A 21,755-nucleotide genomic window follows, 5' to 3' on the forward strand; every position below is an offset into this window, starting at 1 on the left:
ATGCAAATGTGAAAAATAAATATTCGTACATGTACATGTATATGCAATAAAAATAAAATAAAATTTCTTGATTAAATGATAACTAAGTGCACACATGTACATACATGCAATAAAAAAATATAATTCTTGACTAAAATCTAAATTTTGATGTAAATGCTTTGATGATTATGGGGAGTGTAGATGAGAGTTAGGACATAGGGATAGAAAATTTGTTACTAGATAAGTGAATGAGTTTAGTTAGCAAATGTTAATTTACAATTTAGAACTCATGACTTAATTTAGTAGTTTGAATTAGAGTTAAGAATGTTAATAAAGTAAATGGGATATAGTTTTATTAAGGTTGATAGTAAGGTCAGTCTATTATGTGCTAGTTTAAACATATGAATACCTATTACAACCTATAACAAACGTAATGACCTAGTAGGAGTCCCTAGGTCCCCTTAACATATATATGGATAAAAATACCTAAAAATGTATCATGAGGTAGTTATGTGTCATTTGGTAATGTAAGAATCATCATTACCTAATAAGACCTATTATATCCTAATAATACATATTAAGATTTATTAGAATCTATAAAAAATATTATGACCTATTACAACTCCTATGTCCCCTTAAGACACACATGTATGGATAACGTATTGAAAAACGTAGTTGACATAAGTGATCAAGTAATGTGTTGTTTGGTAATGTAAGACTCATTATTACTTGACAATACCTATTATGTGCTAGTAAACATATAAATACCTATTACAACCTATAACAGACGTAATGACCTAGTAGGAGTCCCTAGGTCCCCTTAACATATATATGGATAAAAATACTTAAAAATGTATCATGAGGTCGTTATGTGTCATATGGTAATGTAAGAATCATCATTACTTAATAAGACCTATTATATCCTAATAATACATATTAAGATTTATTAGAACCTATAAAAAATAGTATGACCTATTACGACTCCTATGTCCCCTTAAGACACACATGTATGGATAACCTATTGAAAAATGCAGTTGACATAAGTGATCAAGTAATGTGTTGTTTGGTAATGTAAGACTCATTATTACCTGAAAATACCTATTATGTGCTAGTAAACATATGAATACCTATTACAACCTATAACAGACGTAATGACCTAGTAGGAGTCCCTAGGTCCCCTTAACATATATATGGATAAAAATACCTAAAAATGTATCATGAGGTCGTTATGTGTCATATGGTAATGTAAGAATCATCATTACCTAATAAGACCTAGTATATCCTAATAATACATATTAAGATTTATTAGAACCTATAAAAAATAGTATGACCTATTACGACTCCTATGTCCCCTTAAGACACACATGTATGGATAACGTATTGAAAAATGCAATTGACATAAGTGATCAAGTAATGTGTTGTTTGGTAATGTAAGACTCATTATTACTCGACAATACCTATTATGTGCTAGTAAACATATGAATACCTATTACAACCTATAATAGACGTAATGACCTAGTAGGAGTTCCTAGGTCCCCTTAACATATATATGGATAAAAATACCTAAAAATGTATCATGAGGTCGTTATGTGTCATATGGTAATGTAAGAATCATCATCACCTAATAAGACCTATTATATCCTAATAATACATATTAAGATTTATTAGAACCTATAAAAAATAGTATGACCTATTACGACTCCTATGTCCCCTTAAGACACACATGTATGGATAACGTATTGAAAAACGCAGTTGACATAAGTGATCAAGTAATGTGTTGTTTGGTAATGTAAGACTCATTATTACCTGACAATACCTATTATGTGCTAGTAAACATATGAATACCTATTACAACCTATAACAGACGTAATGACCTAGTAGGAGTCCCTAGGTCCCCTTAACATATATATGGATAAAAATACCTAGAAATGTATCACGAGGTCATTATGTGTCATTTGGTAATGTAAGAATCATTATTACCTAACAATAACTAGTTGTTAAAATGAACATCATCAATATTTAAGTGTGGTTCATTCGGTTAGTAGAGGGCCTATGTTATGGTTAGAATGGGGTATGGTTTATGATTGTAATTAATATAAGGTTATGTTAGAAGGTGTATTTAATGTCAAAATTAATTTCACCATAAGATATTATTGTTTCACCTCTAGATCCATCAGGTTATGTTAGAAACTCAATAGTGTTCCCTAAAAGTTTGCTACATTTTTTACTAATATTTTTTTACATGTTTACTTCATAACCTAATATTTTTCTATATTTTAACCTAATGTTTTTCTATATTTTAACCTAATGTTTTTCCTAATATTTTTCTACACTTTTAATTAATGTTTTTCTACATTTTTATCTCATGTTTTTCTACACTTTTAACTAATGTTTTTCTATATTTTACCCTAATGTTTTTCCTAATATTTTTCTACACTTTTAATTAATGTTTTTCTACGTTTTTTTCTCATGTTTAACTACATTTTTGTGAACAAATTAATTTAAATACCATTCTAAAATAATTTAAACATATTAAAAAATAAACAATTTAAAGCATTTCACTCACAAAATACGTAAAAAACAACTATTTTAAGTATGATTAACATCTATTAATCAAAAAATACATTTAAAAACTATTAAAAAATAGGGAGGAAAAAACCACCAACCAGTTATGGCCGAAACCCTTAACCCACTCTCCAAACATTCAGGAACCGCAACAATAACAATGATAGCCGCTAGAGGTTTGCACCGGGTTTTATTCTGCCTTGGGGTTTTGGCCAGAACCCTTTCGGCCGAACTTGTTTCGACTGAAACAGTACGCGCCATGTAGGTGTGCAAAACTGCCATGTGTGTACAGCCGGATCTGTTACGGCCGAAATCGTTACGACCGAAAGGGTTCCGGCCAAAATAGTACAAGATATCACAAAAGGTGACACAGGTTTGTGTTTTTACCCAATAACACTATGAGCTCGATATAAAATGAATCACTTGGTTAACATATCAACACTAGATTCACATCACTGATACTGAAAGCTTGGTAGATACTAGAGACCATGGTTGACACTGTGCAACTTAGTTAATACTATGAAGCTCAATTAGCATTGTCACTGATCAACTCAACAAATACTACTTGGCATGAATTGTATAATGATTTTGGAACTTAGTAGAAACTATAGAACTTGGTAGTACCTGGATTACTCAGTTAACACTACAAACTACAAGATAAGCTTGGTATCAGTTTAACCAATTGAATAAGTGTGAGTCACTAATAAACAAACTTTGACCCTAATGTTAATAGATTCTAAATTTGATTAGGTACAATTTTTTTTTTTACATTGTTTGGTTATAGGCTAAGAATGGGAAAGGGAAGCTACAATGGAAGCCGACAAAGGTGAATGTTGATGACCATGTATTTGTTCCACAATTACCTGTCGGTCACATATTTTATGATAAATTTGTGGAGGAGTATGTATTTGATATGCATTCAAGACAACTTCCCCTCTCTCACCCTCTTTAAGAGTTCTACTTCCTTAACTACAAAACCACAATGGTAGAATCCACACTCATTATAGATTTACATCATATGCTTAGAGATGGTGTTTCTCTTAAGGCTTGTTTGGCTGTGGAAATACAAATATGGGAATAGGAATTGTTATTCTAGAATAGAAAATAGGGATACATTTTCCTATTTTCTATTTGGTTTAGCTAGAATTTGATGGGGAATTCATGGACCCAAAAATTTATGTTTTCTAAAATAAATAAAATTGGAATAGGAATACATATTCCAATTCTACCTATTTAGGTAGAATTGCAAGTGCTCTTTTTGGGCCAAAATTGGAATACATATTCCTATTTTATTCCAATTCTCAATTCCAATTTGGTGCACCTAAACAAAGAATTCAAAATTTTAAGAATTTTTATATGACTATTCCACTCGTATTCTCATTTCCTAATGGACCCTTATGTCTCTAGCAATAGCCTTCACTACCAGGGTCCATAATCCCACCATTCCACCAAGATTTCCTCTTTCTTCATAGTAGAAAAAGCCTCCTACACAAATTCATGAAAGCCCATACATTGGTTTTCTTGGTTTTCAATTTCTTTACAAGATATGGAGTCTTCTTTCCACACTTATGGTTGTGATGGTTTTCACTTTTAAAGACCTTATTACTAGTTTTTTACATTTGAAAATATGGTATTTGTCCAAAAAATATTATCCTATTATTGTTGTATGTACAAAAATGCTCTTTTAAGGTTGTGGTTATTGATAAATACCAAATGATAATTGAGTTCTATTATTTCTAACTTCTACAAAAAAATGGTGTAGAATCTAGAGGAGATGAAGCCAAGAACAAAAATTCCATGGGGAAACTAGTCGGGATTAGAGCGCTTAAATATAACATAGTAAGTTTCATTCCAATACTAAAAGTGTTAAATAGTCAAAGTTGGCTTTTTTTTCCAAGCTCAATTTTCTCTTTAGTGTATGATGTTTAAGGGTGGTTGGTGGGGATTTATTAGGGAAAAGTGGATAGTAGATAGGAAGAAATTGTTTTGGCAGCCAATATAACCAATAAATTGATAGGTTACATTACACGACTCAGAGGTCTTAAAGTAAGTACTACACCTCATAAATATGTATTATGTATTCTTTGAAGAATTGTATTATGTATTCTATGTTTTTTTCTGGCAGACCACAACTAAGGCTCTGTATAGTACTATGGCCAATACCATGTTTATTGCAACAAATATGAATGGACTTGCAGAGAAGGTAAAGTTGGCAGGATACAGAGTTAAAATTTGGTAGTTTTCAGTGCTAGACGGTTCTTAGGTGAAGTGATTTTTGTACGTTATGATTTAATTGACCTAATTTAATTTTGTAATTATTCTCCTTGCTATTTTTACCATAGTGGATATTACTAAAATTATTATTAGATTCTTGGATAGGGACATAGGTATCCTCTCAATGTACTAAAATGCTAGCATTATGCATACATACCATCCATCTTTGACATAACAAATGGAGTAAATGGAGTAAATAGAGAATACTTTGTCAAGGAAAGCATAGCTAACTTCATCTTTTATGATTTGATTGATGAAAATTCATCACACATAGAATGCATACTTTAGTTTTAAAAATTAATCCTTCTTTTATATTTATATTATTATTAAAAAAATTCAATTACTATTATTTTATATTATTATTTTCTCATTTTAAAATTAGAAGCCTAAATTGTGTGTTTTGACATTGAAGGAGTGGCTTATCGTATGAAGATTTTATTGTTAGTTTCACATGATCAAAGGTTGAAATTGTTCTCAGGTGCTAAAAACCATAGTGTTTTTTTGACATCAATGGAGTTTAGTTTATTGTAGGAAGATTGTATTTCTCATTCGACATGATCATGTGAAACAACGTGTATTACAAGATTTCAAACCAAAAATATCCCATAGAAGATTACCCAACAATATTGTGCATTGCAAGATTGTGACATCTCAACATCACAATATTGCAAATTCACAATATTGAATGAGCGAAAAACTATTCCTTCGATGCATGAAACCACACAACATTGTGAGATCACAACAAGGAGTCCCTTCACTTCAAACAATCTTGGGATTTGTAGAAACAAAATGTACCACATTTTTGACCTACAAATTTTGAATGAGTAGAAAGATATTCATTTGATATTTGACTCATTTTATGTATCTCCTTTGATGTACAAAACTACACATCACAAGATCGCAACAAAGAGTCCCCTCACTTCAAACTATCCTAGAATTCTGTGCAAGCATGAAAATGCATGACAATTTTTGACGTATGAATGACAAATGAGAAGAAAGATATTCATTTGACATTTGACTCATTTGGTGTAGCTGCTTTGATGCATGAAACTATACAACATCATGAGACTACAACAAGGATTCCCTTCCCTTCAAACAGTCTTGTGATCTTGTGCAAGCATGAAAATGCACTACAATTTTTGACCTATGAATGTCGAAATATAGAAAGATATTCATGTTCTATTTGACTCATTTGATATAACTCCTTCAATGCATGAAACTACATAATGGCTTTTTGCACCCAAGAATTCTTGAAACTGCACAACTATATATTGCCAAAAATATGTCAATTTTTCTTCAAATAAGGATTATGATTTGAGGTAGTTGTTATGCTAATATGTTTTCGCATGTTGTATATAGAGAAAACCTTGATATAAATTTATTTAAATAATAATTTTTAATGCATTATTATTATTTTAAAAAAATAAACATTTAATGTGTTCAATCATGTACAAATTTGAAAGAATCTTATTTATTTTTAAAACATAAAATAAAGATTTTAAAATTATTTGTAAAGAATAAAAGATAGACAAGTTTATAGTATCCAAAAAAGAAGAATATTGATTTAGCATTTTATGTTGAATTTGTTATTGACATCACATAGATTCTAAAAATATATTTTAAATAAATAGATTAAAATATTAAAAATCTAATAAAGAATGCAAAGAACCTTGTAAAACATAGTTCCAATTTATTAATAAAATAAGATAGATAAAAATTGTTTTAAAATAATCTACACTAGAAACATAATTTCCCTCCAACCAAAAGAGTTACCTTAATTTTTTAAACATCCCTTTTAATTTAGAATCTTTATCATAAAAAACATCAAATGACTCTATTCATTAAAATTGAACCTTAATCATTTTGAACTCGATTAAAATGTGTAGTGCCTGCCCCTAAGTTGCATTGTTGCTATCATGGTCGAACTCTTTTAGGACAAGCTTTATGTTGATGGTTAGTAGCATTGTTTTGAGATTATCAGATATTGTGCTATGGATTCAGTTTATATGTGATGAGATTACTTAGACTGTACATTTCATGGATGCATGATGATTATTACATTGCTTTCAGTTATTGATGATGATTAGATTAGATGGTTATTATCACATGTGTTTTATTATGGATACTTACCCCATACTTGCATGTGTATGGTGTGCATGTTTGTTCTTATGTATGGCATTTCTGATGTGGTTAAGGAAGGGAGTCGTAGTCACCTACTAGTTGGGATCTACATGATGTACCACTTCCTGCCATTGCTTGTCTAGCTTAGCATATATATATTGTATGTACATGCATAGATTTTATGTAGGTTCTAGGTATCAAGTATCGACTTTCGTGAATTGCTAGGATGAGCATACCCTATCGCACTATCTCAATGGTAAGAGAGGGGAGATAAATTCTCAAGTCCAAATCCTAAACCCTTAAACCTTTTGTCCCAAGAGGTAGGACAACTATCTGAGATATTTTACCTTCCAAATGTGTCAGATGACACAATTCGTGATTTTTAACCCTTTAGACTGATTTTGTATGGATTGTTCTGTGATGGGTTTTTATATTTTATCTTGGAGTTCGATGGTGAATTTTCTATTAATAAATTTTTTAATTAAAAGATTTAATTAATAATTTAATTATTTTGAAAAGAATTAATATAATATCATGATCTTTAGATATTTTGATTTTAATTAATTAAATGGGAATTAATTGAGAAAATAATTAAATAAAAGAAATTAATAATTAATAATAATAATAAAAATAATAATAAATAATAAATAAATAATAATAATAAAAGTAATAAAAGAATTAAAATAAAATTTATAAGTCTACCTAGGAGTAGATGCACCTCTTCAATGCACGTATGTCAACAACATAGGAGTTAGTGCACAAATTAAGCACATAGTGTCTACAACCTTGTGACTCATCTAGAAGGTCGGAAAAGACTCATGCTTAGTTGTCAACACCTTCTGGTTGTTTCTAGAGACATTCTAGGTGCTTCTTGAGAGTTCTTTATATTTAGGCACTCCTAGAAGCTTAGAGAGCATTTTTGGAGGACCTGGGAATGTTGGGGAAGGAAGGACCTTGCTCTGTGGATTTTGAGGAGAAGTGATTTAGCATCAGTTTTCAAGTAGACACTTGTGATTTTGGCATATGATATTTCGCTTCTTGCACTTCCTATCTTCTTCGTGTCTTCTAAATGCTTTCTGAGGATTTTTCATATCTTGATTGCATGCTTTTTCATGGGTAGTTAAATTTTATATAAGAAAATCCCTCATGCGTAGATCTAAGAATTCTATGGGCTAGGTTCTAAAAGTTTATAGGCAAACCTATTAGGAGGATTAATAGGTAAATCTAGAGATCAATCAATATAGGGAGAATTCTTAACTTATAAAATTGAAAAGCCCTATTTCTTTAAAAAATTATGTTATATTGCAAGCGTTATTGTAAATGTTTTCCTTGTTTAAAATATACATATATGTTTATTAATCTGCATACACATGCGCGCACGCGCGCGTGCACACACACACACACACACACACACACACACATATATATATGTATATATATATACATATATATATGTATATATATATATATGTACATATATATATATATATATGTACATATATATATATATATCTACATATATATATATATACATATGTATATATACATATATATATGTATATGTATGTATACATATATATATATATATATGTATATATATGTATATATGTATATATCTATGTATATATGTATACATATATATATGTATATATATACATATATATATATACATATACATATATGTAGATATATATACATATATATGTGTAGATATATATACATATATGTATGTAGATATATATACATATATATATAGATACATATATATATATATATATATATATGTTTGTTAAAAAAAATGCAGTGGAAAAATCATTTTTATAAAATTCGAATTGCGCATTTGATAAACATTTATTAAAAACATTTTTAATTAAAAAAATTTAACAAAATAAAATGGGGAGGGACAAACTCATACCCCCTCCTCTCTCTCTTACCGACAGCAACATTTGCTTCCGTGCAGGTAGGCGTGATCGCAGGGTACCTGCAATCAGCAGGCCGCACTTATTGCAAGGGTCGGCAGCGATTTTTAAATTGCTTTTAATGATTGTTTTTTTTTCAATTAGCACATGTTATTATATATTGTATTATTTGTTAATAATATATGTTAATATTAATGTTTTATAATTATTATTATAATAATAACAATGTTAGATATAAATAATAATTTATTAATTATTATTAAATTGAAAAGAGATATTAATATTCATGAATTTGGTATTGTAAATTTAATTAAGATTAGATAATATTAGGTGGAGTGTAGTTAATTATTGGTCAATTTAAGTGAATGAATTTGAAGAGAAGTTGTTTTAAGTCTTAGAACCATCAAAAGATTATAAATTTGATTTTGATAGAATTCTCAGAAAATCATTAAGTGATTCTAATTTTCCTTATTAATAGATTTTTGCTTACGTATGTGATTATAGTTCTTTTTTTAAATAAACTTATTAATTAATAATAATTAATGGTTACTGAAACAATGATAGGATACTATTAATGTAATTAATTGTGTAATGTAATCAATCTATTAGATAATCACATTATGCAATGGGGTTGAAGTTGAATCATTATATCGATCTTAAGGAAATTGTAAGTTATTTTCATCGAAAATAACAAGTGTCATTCTAATGAATAGAATAATGGAAGACGCTTCTTAAAATTAGGGAAACTTAATTTAATTGATTTTAGTAAAGTCATGCAAATGTTTTGATTAAAGTCAATGGATACTAGCTCAATAATGCAGATAAGTAAGAGCATTGTTTTAAATAATGAAGATATAGATCTATGTTTCTTTTATCGAGGGATTAAACAGGTTGGATTGTAGATCAAATGATAAATCTTATATTTTTGGAATATACTTAAAACAAAATCTTAAATAAAAATTGGAAACTCCATACTTTATTCAACTATGTAATTTTAGCAAACCAAAACATGTGATTGCATTGTAATTTCTCTATGCTTCTTGTTTTGGGTTTTTGGGCTGTCTAGTTGTTAACTAGTTATAGGACATCTACCAGAGGCTTGGGGGTTATGATTGTGATGTCATGATGATGTTTCATGTATGACATATGATTATATTTACCTTATTGCATCATGGATTAGAGTAGGATGATGTACTTTATTTCACATATATATATTCTTTTAAGCCTTTCATACCCTGTGGCATGTATAGTGGATGATTGAGAATTCAGAAATGTGATGTATAGACATTGGACTTTTAATTATTATTTCATGTGGATGTAGTGTTAGATGGAATCATTAATATTAGTTGATTTAGATGTAATTCAATGTTAAGGGATCCTTAAAGAATGTAACCTGTTACGTATGTTTATGTTTACTTTCACTTGAATTGTTGCTATTGCTTCCGTTATCATGTGTATGATGTAGATGGTTTAACTTTCATGTTCAAAAAAAAAAATGCTACCAAACTTAGTAAAACTTTAGGTTAATTCTTTGGATCCCTTGGCGGGGCGTTACATTTGGTATTAGAGCTCGAGTTTCTACATTGGGAGCTATGGGTATTTTGGAACAAAACTAGGACTTTGAACTATCATGTGTATCTTCTCAAACTTGAAAACTAGGTGAAATGAAACAGAACTTTAAACTGTTACTTGCATATGCAACACTTAGCTTTCAAACTGAAAATTTTATTTAAACCTAAACATAGGCAAAACTAAAATTGAACTTAGTCTATTTGCAAAAACATGTGTCTTTTGGTTGTAATAGTATTTTATATTATGGATATTGTTGTAGGATGGTATCTAGGACTAGGTCTTCTGTTAGAGGCCATGGTAGAGGCTGTGGAAAAGGCTATGGTCATGGCAGAGCTATTAGTGTCTATGAGTTTGTCTGCGGTGGATCTACTCATGAAGAGAGTGGAGGAGAGCATGTTAGTGAGCAGCAGGAAGAGAGCCATAAGGGTGACCAAGATGAGTCTAAAGAGTTTAACTTGAGACAATTGATGCAGACCATTCTTGATCGCCTACCTCCTACTCATGAACATCATAGAGCACATTAGATAGAACAAGAGCATAGACCTAGGTCTAGGAGCCCTCAGAAGGATCGACAGAGATCCATTGTATCTACTTAGATGAAGGACCTTTCGAGATCCAAGGTCAAGCCCTTTGATGGGCAAGGTTTTGGATATGTGTCTAAACAATGGCTTATTGCCCTTGATAGGATTTTTTCTATGCAGGACTTTGACAGTAATGTTAAGGCAAGATTCGCCATTACCAACTTGGAGAATTTTGGGGCCACTTGGTGGACAATTGAGGAAAAGAAGCTAGGCATAGATATGAATAGTATCACTTGGGAGCTATTCTTAGAGAGTTTCTATGAATGATTCCTACTAGAGGAATGGAAGTAGCAAAGGGAAAATGAGTTCCATAACCTCAAGCAGTATTCTATGATTGTAACATAGTATGAGCATAAATTCTATGAGCTCATGTCCTTTTCCAGATTCAATGACAACTCAGCTCAACTGACACAACACTTTATTAGAGGATTGAACAACCGTTTTATTGGGGGTATTAAGGTTTTTGAACCCAAAACCCTCAAGGATGCAGTACATCGAGCCATCCTTGTAGACCAGAGTGTGAACCTAGGACATGGGGGTTTTGTAGGAGAACCTTCAACATTAGGTTCGAAGGGTGGTCAGGGAGCAAGTGTTAATAGGAAAACTCCTTTTGTGGGTAATCAGTGGCAGGGAGGAACTTACCCTCCAGCATAGAGTGGTGGCGGTGGTTCCAATACTAGGAACTATCACAACTCTCAGTGCAACAAGCACAACTAGTATGATCAGCCATCTCAGAGTGTTCAGTCTTATCCTATTGGGGGTAGCTTCCAATAGTCTAGCGCACCTAGATTTTAGAGGAGCTTCAATGGAGAATGTTTCTCATGTGGACAATGTGGACACAAGTCATATCACTACCCTCAAGGAAAACCACAGTTCTTAGGCCAGGGAACCACAGCTTCAGAACCTACAGTTAGTGACATGGGTAGAGCCCAGAGAGTGTACTTAGTGGAGTCACATCCTCTTACAAAAGGAAAGGGTCCAATGGGACCTGTACAGTGAGTTCTTAGCTTTACTTTTCTTGTAGGCTTCCAGGAGTAAGCCTAATTCTAGGGGGTGTGGGTGTAGTGCCTGCCCCTAGGTCACATTGTTGTTATCATGGTTGAACTCTTTTAAGACTACTTTTATGTTGATGGTTAGTAGCATTGTTTTGAGATTATCAGATATTGTGCTATGGATTCAGTTTATATGTGATGAGATTACTTAGACTCTACATTTCATGGATGCATGATGATTATTACATTGCTTTCATTTATTGATGATGATTAGATTAGATGGTTATTGTCACGTGTTTTATTATGGATACTTACCCCATACTTGCATGTGTATGGTGTGCGTGTTTGTTCTTATGTATGGCATTTCTGATGTGGTTAAGAAAGGGAGTCGTAGTCACCTGCTAGTCAAGATCTACACGATTTACCACTTCCTATCATTGTCTTTCTAGCTTAGCATATATATATATTGTATGTACATGCATGGATTTTATGCAGGTTGCAGGTACCGGGTATCGACTTCCCTAAATTGCTAGGATGAGCGTACCCTATCGCACTATCTCAACAGTAAGAGAGGGGAGACAAATTTTCAAGTCCAAATCCTAAATCCTTAAAACTTTTGTCCTAAGAGGTAGGACAAGTATCTGAGATATTTTACCTTCCAAATGTATCGGATGACATGATTCGTGATTTTTAACCCTTTAGACTGATTTTGTATGGATTGTTCTGTGATGGGTTTTTATATTTTATCTTGGAGTTCTATGGTGAATTTTCCATTAATTAAGTCTTAAATTAAAATATTTAATTAATAATTTAATTATTTTGAAAAGAATTAAATAAAATAAATTAAAAATTATTAATAATAATAAAAATAATAATAAATAATAAATAAATAATAATAATAAAAGTAATAAAAGAATTAAAATAAAAGTTATAAGTCTACCTAGGAGTAAACACACCTCTTCAATGCATGTATGCCAACAACATAGGATTTAGCACACAAATTAAGCACATGGTGTCTACAACCTTGTGACTCATCTAGAAGGTTGGAAAAGACTTATGCTTAGTTGTTAACACCTTCTGGTTGTTTCTAAAGACATTCTAGGTGCTTCCGGAGAGTATTTTATATTTAGGCACTCCTAGAAGCTTAGAGAGCATTTTTGGAGGACCTGGGAACGTTGGAGAAGGAAGGAGCTTGCTTTGTGAATTCTAAGGAGAAGTGATTTAACATCAGTGTCCAGGTAGACACTTGTGATTTTGGCATATGATATTTTGCTTCTTGCACTTCCTTTGTTCTTCATGTCTTCTAAATGCTTTCTAAGGATTTTTCATATCTTGATTGCATGCTTTGTCATGGGTAGTTAAATTTTATATAAGAAAATCCCTCATGTGTAGATCTGAGAATTCTACAGGCTAGGGTCTAAAAGTTTATATGAAAATCTATTAGAAGGATTAATAGGTAAGTCTAGACATCAATCAATATAGGGAGAATTCTTAATTTATAAAATTGAAAAGCCCTATTTGTTTAAAAATTTATGTTATATTGTAAGCGTAATGTTTTCCTTGTTTAAAATATACATATATGTTTATTAATCTGCACACACACACACACACATATATATATGTATATGTATATATGTATATGTATATATGTATACATATATATGTATATATGTATACATATATATGTATATATGTATACATATATATGTATATATGTATACATATATATGTATATATGTATACATATATATGTATATATATATATATATATATGTTTGTTAAAAAAAATGTAGTGGAAAAATCATTTTTATAAAATCTGAATCGTGCATTTGATAAAAGTTTGTGGAAAACGTTTTTAATAAAAAAAATTTAAGAAAATAAAATGGGGAGGGACGAACCCGTACCCCCTCCTCTCTCTCTTACCGGTGGTAGCATTTGCTTCCGTGCAGGTCTCCATGATCGCAGGGTACTTGCGATCAGCAGGCCGCACTTATTGCAAGGGCCGACAGCAATTTTTAAATCGCTTTTAATGATTGTTTTATTTTTAACAATTAACATGTGTTATTAAATATTGTATTAATTGATAATAATATTTGTTAATAATATATGTTAATATTAATATTTTATAATTATTATTATAATATTAACAATTTTAGATATAAATAGTAATTTATTAATTATTAATAAATTGAAAAGAGATTAATATTCATGAATTTGGTATTGTAAATTTAATTAAGATTAGATAATATTAGGTGGAGTGTAGTTAATTATTGGTCAATTTAAGTGAACGAATTTGAAGAGAAGTTGTTTTAAGTCTTAGAACCATCAAAAGATTATAAATTTGATTTTGATAGAATTCTTAGAAAATCATTAAGCGATTCTAATGATCCTTATTAATAGATTGTTGTTTAGGTATGTGATTATAGATCTTTTTTTTAATAAAATTATTAATTAATAATAATTAATGGTTACTGAAACAACGATAGGATACTATTAATGTAATTAATTGTATAATGTAATCAATCTATTACATAACCAAATTATGCAATGGGGTTTGTAACACTACCACTAACGAAAACAAATAACTTGAAACAAAGAACAAGAACAAAGAATGAACAATGACGCAATAATTTTTTTTTTTCCAATTCAACTTATTACAAATACAAGTACAAGGATTGAGCCATTCTAAATCTGAAAATATCAAAAGATACAAACACCTATGCCCAACATATGGACCCTACAAGTAATTATATGCTGATTTAAGAAGAACTTCAATAAACATCCTTAGCTACTTGAAAACTCGAAGCACTTGAAAAACACACATAAGCCAACACGACACAAAAGGGGGCTCAGTACACATTGTGTTGAAAAAACGTAATCCACCTGCATACATGTTAAAATAAACATATACCTAACCATAATGCAAATATCTGATCCACTTAACATAGTGCAATTCTGAAATTAATATGCAAGAAGTAAACATTTACTTAACAATGCAAAATTAAACTCTCACTAAGAATAACCCATAAATGAATCATATATATACTGAGGTGTCATCGTTATGGCACTAAGATTCTGCATCCATGTATGGTATGCTCATAGTCAACACATAACGGTAATCTCTATTATACTTGTCAATGACAGAATAAAGATATGCCTTGTTCTTCGTACTTAACCATATAGATTTAAGTCATAGGTAAGGCCAATTATCTTTTAATAAGTAATTAACCCATCCAATTCATTTTAAATTATCACTAAATTAATTAACTGAATAGGACAAATTGATATTCAGCCACCTCGATATATGATCATTACAGATATCCTTAAAATACACATCAAATAGATATTCTAAAAATGCACAAGTAACGAATAACAAATCAGTTTACTCATGATAATTACAATCTTCATCTTTTGAAAATCTCATCTTTTACTGTCAAATTCAAAAGTAAACTTAGACTATTTTAATAGTAGAAATAAATGCTTACAATATTATGTTCTCGTAAATATAACTGAAATCGATACAACAATTCAATGATATTTACCAGTCATAGTACTATACTACATATTCCTACTGCTATAATAAACTAAACTTATCTTTCGAAATGACCAAGATAATAAAACAATGCTCATATGATAATCTTTCTTTAATTGATACATTATCAAACATTTATCATAAATCCGCCTCATACACAAAATAGCTTTCCATTTTGATTATGAATTGAAATACATCTTTATAATAAACAAATTCTATTTCAAACATCTTATGTCAATATGACCCGTAAATGCTATTTAAGCACTTCATAATCAAAATTAAACATAATAGAAACTAAGTACAGCCAATGCTTAACACATGACCATTAATGAGGTTATTAAAAAGTAAGTGTCTATTTAAGTTTTACCTCTGTTTGACAATAAGCCACCACTCAACTATAAATACAACAACATATAAAATCATAATATCTAAAACAATATAAAACACAATTCATAGAATTAGCATTGTAACTTCATCATGCCAACAACTAAAATAATTAGGATGTAATCTTTCCTATACTATAGGATGTAAACTAATTGTTCACACTATGACCACATTGACGTTGAAATAACAACATTTCCCTATGTCTTTGTTTATCAAATAATTTCATATACTATTGTGAACTATTTCTCAAAACATCAGTTAATAATAACTTAATTTCCATCAGATTATAATGAACAAATGATACTATCTCCATGTTATCACTGTAATTACGAGTTTCACATTAAAATTTCTCATAACGCTACCTTTGAAAACTAACAGAAATCTTAACCATCCAACATCTAAATCACAATTAAATATTAACTCATAATTTCCTTATCAAAACAATTTCCATAAATATTTAAAAAGTGATTTATAACGTTTGCATAGAACTTCTACTTGTTTCCAATTTACCTCCTAACTGTCTGACCAAATGCCGCCCTCAGTATAATGTATGTGTTTGATGGTTTACCTATGTTTTAAGTTCATACAATTTCACATACCAAACTAAACTTTTAAAATACTAATGTTTAAAAACAAACACTGTGGATTGGACTGAGTCTCATACTCATATGCAACTATAAAATTCAAGAGATAGACTCAGGTTTTTTTATACCCCAATTCTTTCTGCAAAATAGAGATACATCCACTCTAATATTCACAAAGCTAACTAAGTATGACATTTGCAAAAAATTTCCAAATTAAACTTATACCTTAACTTCCTGCAAACCATATGACAAAATGCCTCGGCTTTTACTATACAGTTCTACAATGTTCAGTTTCAAACTAACAGTCGAAAGCATGTTTTCAAAGACAATACGACTTGATAGAAAACATGAATAGATTTATATACATATATACAAACTGTTTGCCCAAAATCAAGTCAACTAAAAACCCAGCCCAAATCTTGCTAAAGTTCTAACAGAATAGTCATATTAAGAATGCATGCAAACTATTTCTATCAAAATGTTCATTAACAAAATGCACTGAAGTTTCAAACACACAGAGCATGACTGAAAGAAAACTGAAAACATCACTATAACACTTATTACCATAACCCATAACAAATATGCTACAGCATGGCTATGTTACCATAGCAATCTCACCATACCCACATCCAAATGTGGAAATATATAGAGTCCAACAAATTAATTGCTGACCCTGCATACTTCCACCCTTGGGTGTCGATATGCGAGACCCTAAACAAACCATTTTAAACCAATCTAGTTAACAATTTTAAATGAAACACACACAACCAAGAGAGAGTAGGGTTTAAGAAAGGCCCCCTACCTCAAATCACAATTGATTCCAAAATGCTCGATGCAAAGCTTCTACAAATAACTCATTGCCAAAGCCCCAAAACAAAAACACACTCCAAAACTAGGCACACTGATATGCGAAAGAAGGATAATGATTGATAGGGAGATCCCAAACTAAGCCCAGGTTCATAAACATGAATGCTCTACCGACTAATTCCTCCATGCTGCTATTTCTTAGCAACCATCAACCCAGATGCATAATAGAACAAAGTTGTGAGGCCAAATTTTTGGCCCATTTCAACAAGAAAATCCCAAATCACATACAGATAAGGTTAGCCAAACTTCAGTGCCATAAAAACTCATAAATATTCATTGAATACAATTGCAACACCATCATTATATCGAGTACACATAACAGATATTTGCCACCACCATATATGGCTTTTTAAAACAATAAACATAATACCTTATGGAAAACACTCGACGCCCATCTAGGGTTACTTGCCAATAAGATGTAATTAATCCTACTTAGGGTGATGAGCAATAATCCAATCCCTTCTTAGTCACACAAATGTGGATATAATAATAGGTTTCAACACATACAACATAAAGCATACAAATTTAAAGCTTTCTTTCCAATATAATTAAAACAAAAAATACTATTTACGTCCAGTCTAAAACATAACAAACATGACCAATACCCAAAAAACATGAAATTATAGTTTTCAAATCATAACATTATAAATAATCTTCAAAACTAAACAATAGTTTTGAATAGAAAATACATTCATCATAAGTCTCAAATTCCAAAAGATACAAAAATATAACCAAGTAGCGCAATCAAATACAAAATATCAACTCAAATGATCACCAAATTGTAAAGTCTAAAAATACTGAAGAACAGAAGTAGTGGTCAGGCATGACAGGGTTGAAGTTGAATTATTATATCAATCTTAAGGAAATTGTAAGTTATTTTCATCGAAAATAACAAATGTTGTTCTAATGAATAGAATAATGGAAGATGCTTCTTAAAATTAGGGAAACTTAATTTAATTGATTTTAGTAAAGTCATGGGAATGTTTTGATTAAAGTCAATGGATACTAGTTCAATAATGCAGATAAGTAAGAGCATTGTTTTAAATAATGAAGATATAGTTCTATGTTTCTTTTATCGAGAGATTAAATGGGTTGGCTTGTAGATCAAATGATAAATCTAATATTCTTGAAATATACTTAAAACAAAATCTTAAACAAAAATTGGAAACTCCATAATTTATTCAACTATGTAATTTTAGCAAACCAAAACATGTGCTTGCATTGTGTTTTCTCTATGCTTCTTGTTTTGGGTTTTTGGGTTGTCTAGTTGTTGACTAGTTATAGGATGTCTACGAGAGGCTTGGGGGTTATGATTGTGATTTCATGATGATGTCTTTTGATCTCGATTTATAAACCAAACCATGGTTATGTGATGGTATGCTCTATGAGATGTTTGTATTTACTGATTGTTATTGCTCATCAATCTTCTTGAGTGAAGCTGAGTTATATGTATCTGAGACACTTGACTTAACCATTTTGAGTCATGGATAAGTTATCCTTGGATTACTTTCCAGTTGCCATGATGGGACTGAAGTGTTGATTTATTTCTTGATGTTGTCATGTTGGGACATGTTTTGACTTGACAATTTTGAAGTCTTCAATTAGTATTATTTTATTTGAGATACTTGTTGGTTACTTGTTAAGAACCAATGATTATTGTGATTATCAGTGATACCTTCAGTTGCCGATAGAGAACTATTTTCGTCATGATTACCAATGGATTCTTTTAAGTTGCTCATGGAGATTTGATGTTCTTATTTGGATTATCTTTTGGTATTTTTCTAGTTGCTTGTATAGGACTGTGGTGATTTTATGATTATGATTCCATGAGCTTAGGGTAGGTTATCTAGTTGTAGTGTCAAGAAGTGGCTTGCAATGGGGGTCGGGGCCCTAAGAGGTTGCCAGGGTAACTCATTGTAAGTTGTTTTAATAAGCGAAAACATTCACACCTAATATTGACTTAATGAACCTAAAAAGATAATTTTTTGTTCTTGCCCATGCCTCGAGTGCTAGTATAGACTAGGATGGGAGTAGAGAGAATGCTTGGTTTTGACCTTGCATTCTGTAGTATGCCTCCTCTATATGAGAGGATACTAGTGGCCACATAAGGATCACTAGGGGGCCGGGGTCTATTGAGAGACTGCCAGGGTAACTCTAGCATGATCTGTGCGATGAAACTTTCCCACTTGCATAGTAGGTTTCCTACATGTCTTTGTGTGCCTTTGGGATTAGATTTTGATTTGTGATTGGAACCTTTGAGTTGGTATACTTTAGGATTCTTGGACTTAGAGAGTTTTTGTGCTATGTGTTTTGATAACCTATTTAGGACTTGAGATTATCTCCTCAACGCGGTGGGAGTCACTAGTACATTTGATCCCATTTTTAGACCAAAATTTTTTACCATCTAATAGAATGAGGTCAAATTGGTCATTTTATGCAAGGCAACGTATATAATTTTTTTAACTAGAAGCCCATGTTGGTCAAAATTTTGACCAACACGAACTTACACTATGTCAAAATCCAAAAAAAGCTCTTTGTTGCGCCCTAATTTCAATCTTGCCGCGTGACCGAAAGAAAGGCTCTGGATGTGTGGTTAATATTTATTGTTTACTACATTTTGTGGTGCCAGCAGAGGAAGGGTTTGAAGATTACATGCCAACAGTGTTTTACTGCTATTGCCAACAGCATTTGACAACTTTAGTGCAACCTCCGCCGGAACAGTAAGGAAGTTTTCAGTAATCAAAACTATATTTGCATTGCTTAATGTGTATGTTTCATATTGCTTCCACATTGTGTACCATAGCGTTGTATAAACTTTTAAGGAAAAAAATAGTTATAACTTAATAGATTAATTTTTGTCGGCTACCTGAGAGAGGTGTCACAATAGTTGGATCATAACGTTGCTTAGTTTCAATACATTATGTGCAAATATGAACAGTGACATGCTTATCATATTTGTGAAATGGAAAAACAGTTTACCTTCATTTATTATTCAGTAATTGAGTGGTATAAAAGTCAAGACATTACATGCTCCTTATCAATTTACAATAGGCCATTCATTTCTTATCAATTTAGACAAAGGCCATCCATTTGAATAGATCGTTCATCTGAAAGGTCACTTTATGTTCCATCGTCCAATTATTCCTTTCACTATATCACTAATTGTCACTAATTGTCAAGATTATGACTAATGATGTAACATTATAAAGTTTACCCTCCCATGAAAATTTTTGTAAGCATCTCCATTATTTTTCCTTGAGATTTCTCTACATCAATGTTCCCCTTACTACACTGTGGTATTATATTGCTGACTTCATGCATCTAGATGGGGCTAATTTTAATTCGGATATCCATATCGAGGTTGAAAATTGTATGTTTTATTAGATATTTGGTTCCCAATCTCTTAGATAAATTCCAGTGCCATCCATCATCCATGGCAACCCTCAATAATTTCTACTAGTTGTATCCTTCTTAAAACAGTCAGGAATAAAATTAACTTGACGATGTTACCCAAATTGTTTTGGATCTAACAAAGAAAACTCTCTATAGAAGGCCATGACTTATCACTTGAACTAGGAATTCCCAAGAACAAATTATCAATTCCACACAATTGGTTTTGGTTATGAGAAATTCTTTGGAGATGGAAATTTGTATCTCTACTCCCTCTTTGTAGGATTTTAAATTTGATTCCACTATCACACCTATGGGATCTTTCATTCTTTTATTATTTCATCTTCCAAAATAATTTTTTTAGAGGAAATTAAGATTAATCGAATATATATCAACAATCAGTTTACACTATTCCACATATAATGATAAGGAACATTTGCAATAGACAATCACAATGAATGTGATAATGTTGGAATGGGCTACAATCAATATTAATGTTATTACAGAAGTTGTGTGATACATAAAATGGAATAAATAAGATGCTTATACAATAATTCTCTTTACACAATGTTTCTGACCTTTAATTCCCCAATTCATGGCAACCTTAAATAGAGGAGTTTTCTAACACTTGTGTAATAGAACTTGATGCTATTATACTCTGCAATAGAACACATCAAAGTCAATAATCATTGAAAGCTACCAATTTTAACAACTTGAGAGAATTCTAGGTCGGAGATTAGTATTTTCTTTTATTGTTTTATAGGTTTGAAATGTCTATAACCCAACCCCCAACTCTAATTTGGGTGAATTGGGAGGATACTAGTCAATAATAAATAGGCCCACATCTTATTTTAAAGAAGAATGACCAAATTAAAAGTTAAATATAAACTTACTGATCATATTCAATATTGATTGTCCCTGTTGTGGAAGTAGCAATATCTCTAAAGGCATCAGCAGAGAGTTGGAGTGTTCCATTGCAGTTAGAAGAGCAGTAA

General features: G+C 31.0%; 1 pseudogene; it reads left to right on the plus strand.

The window, feature by feature from the left end:
• The window catches only part of LOC149543516 (uncharacterized), a 60,166-nt pseudogene that overhangs the window by 23,183 nt on the left and 15,228 nt on the right, over positions 1–21,755 (plus strand).

This window comes from Cupressus sempervirens, chromosome 8, assembly GCF_028749045.1.
Source record: "Cupressus sempervirens isolate cs-2001-9-10 chromosome 8, ASM2874904v1, whole genome shotgun sequence".
Taxonomy (NCBI): domain Eukaryota; kingdom Viridiplantae; phylum Streptophyta; class Pinopsida; order Cupressales; family Cupressaceae; genus Cupressus; species Cupressus sempervirens.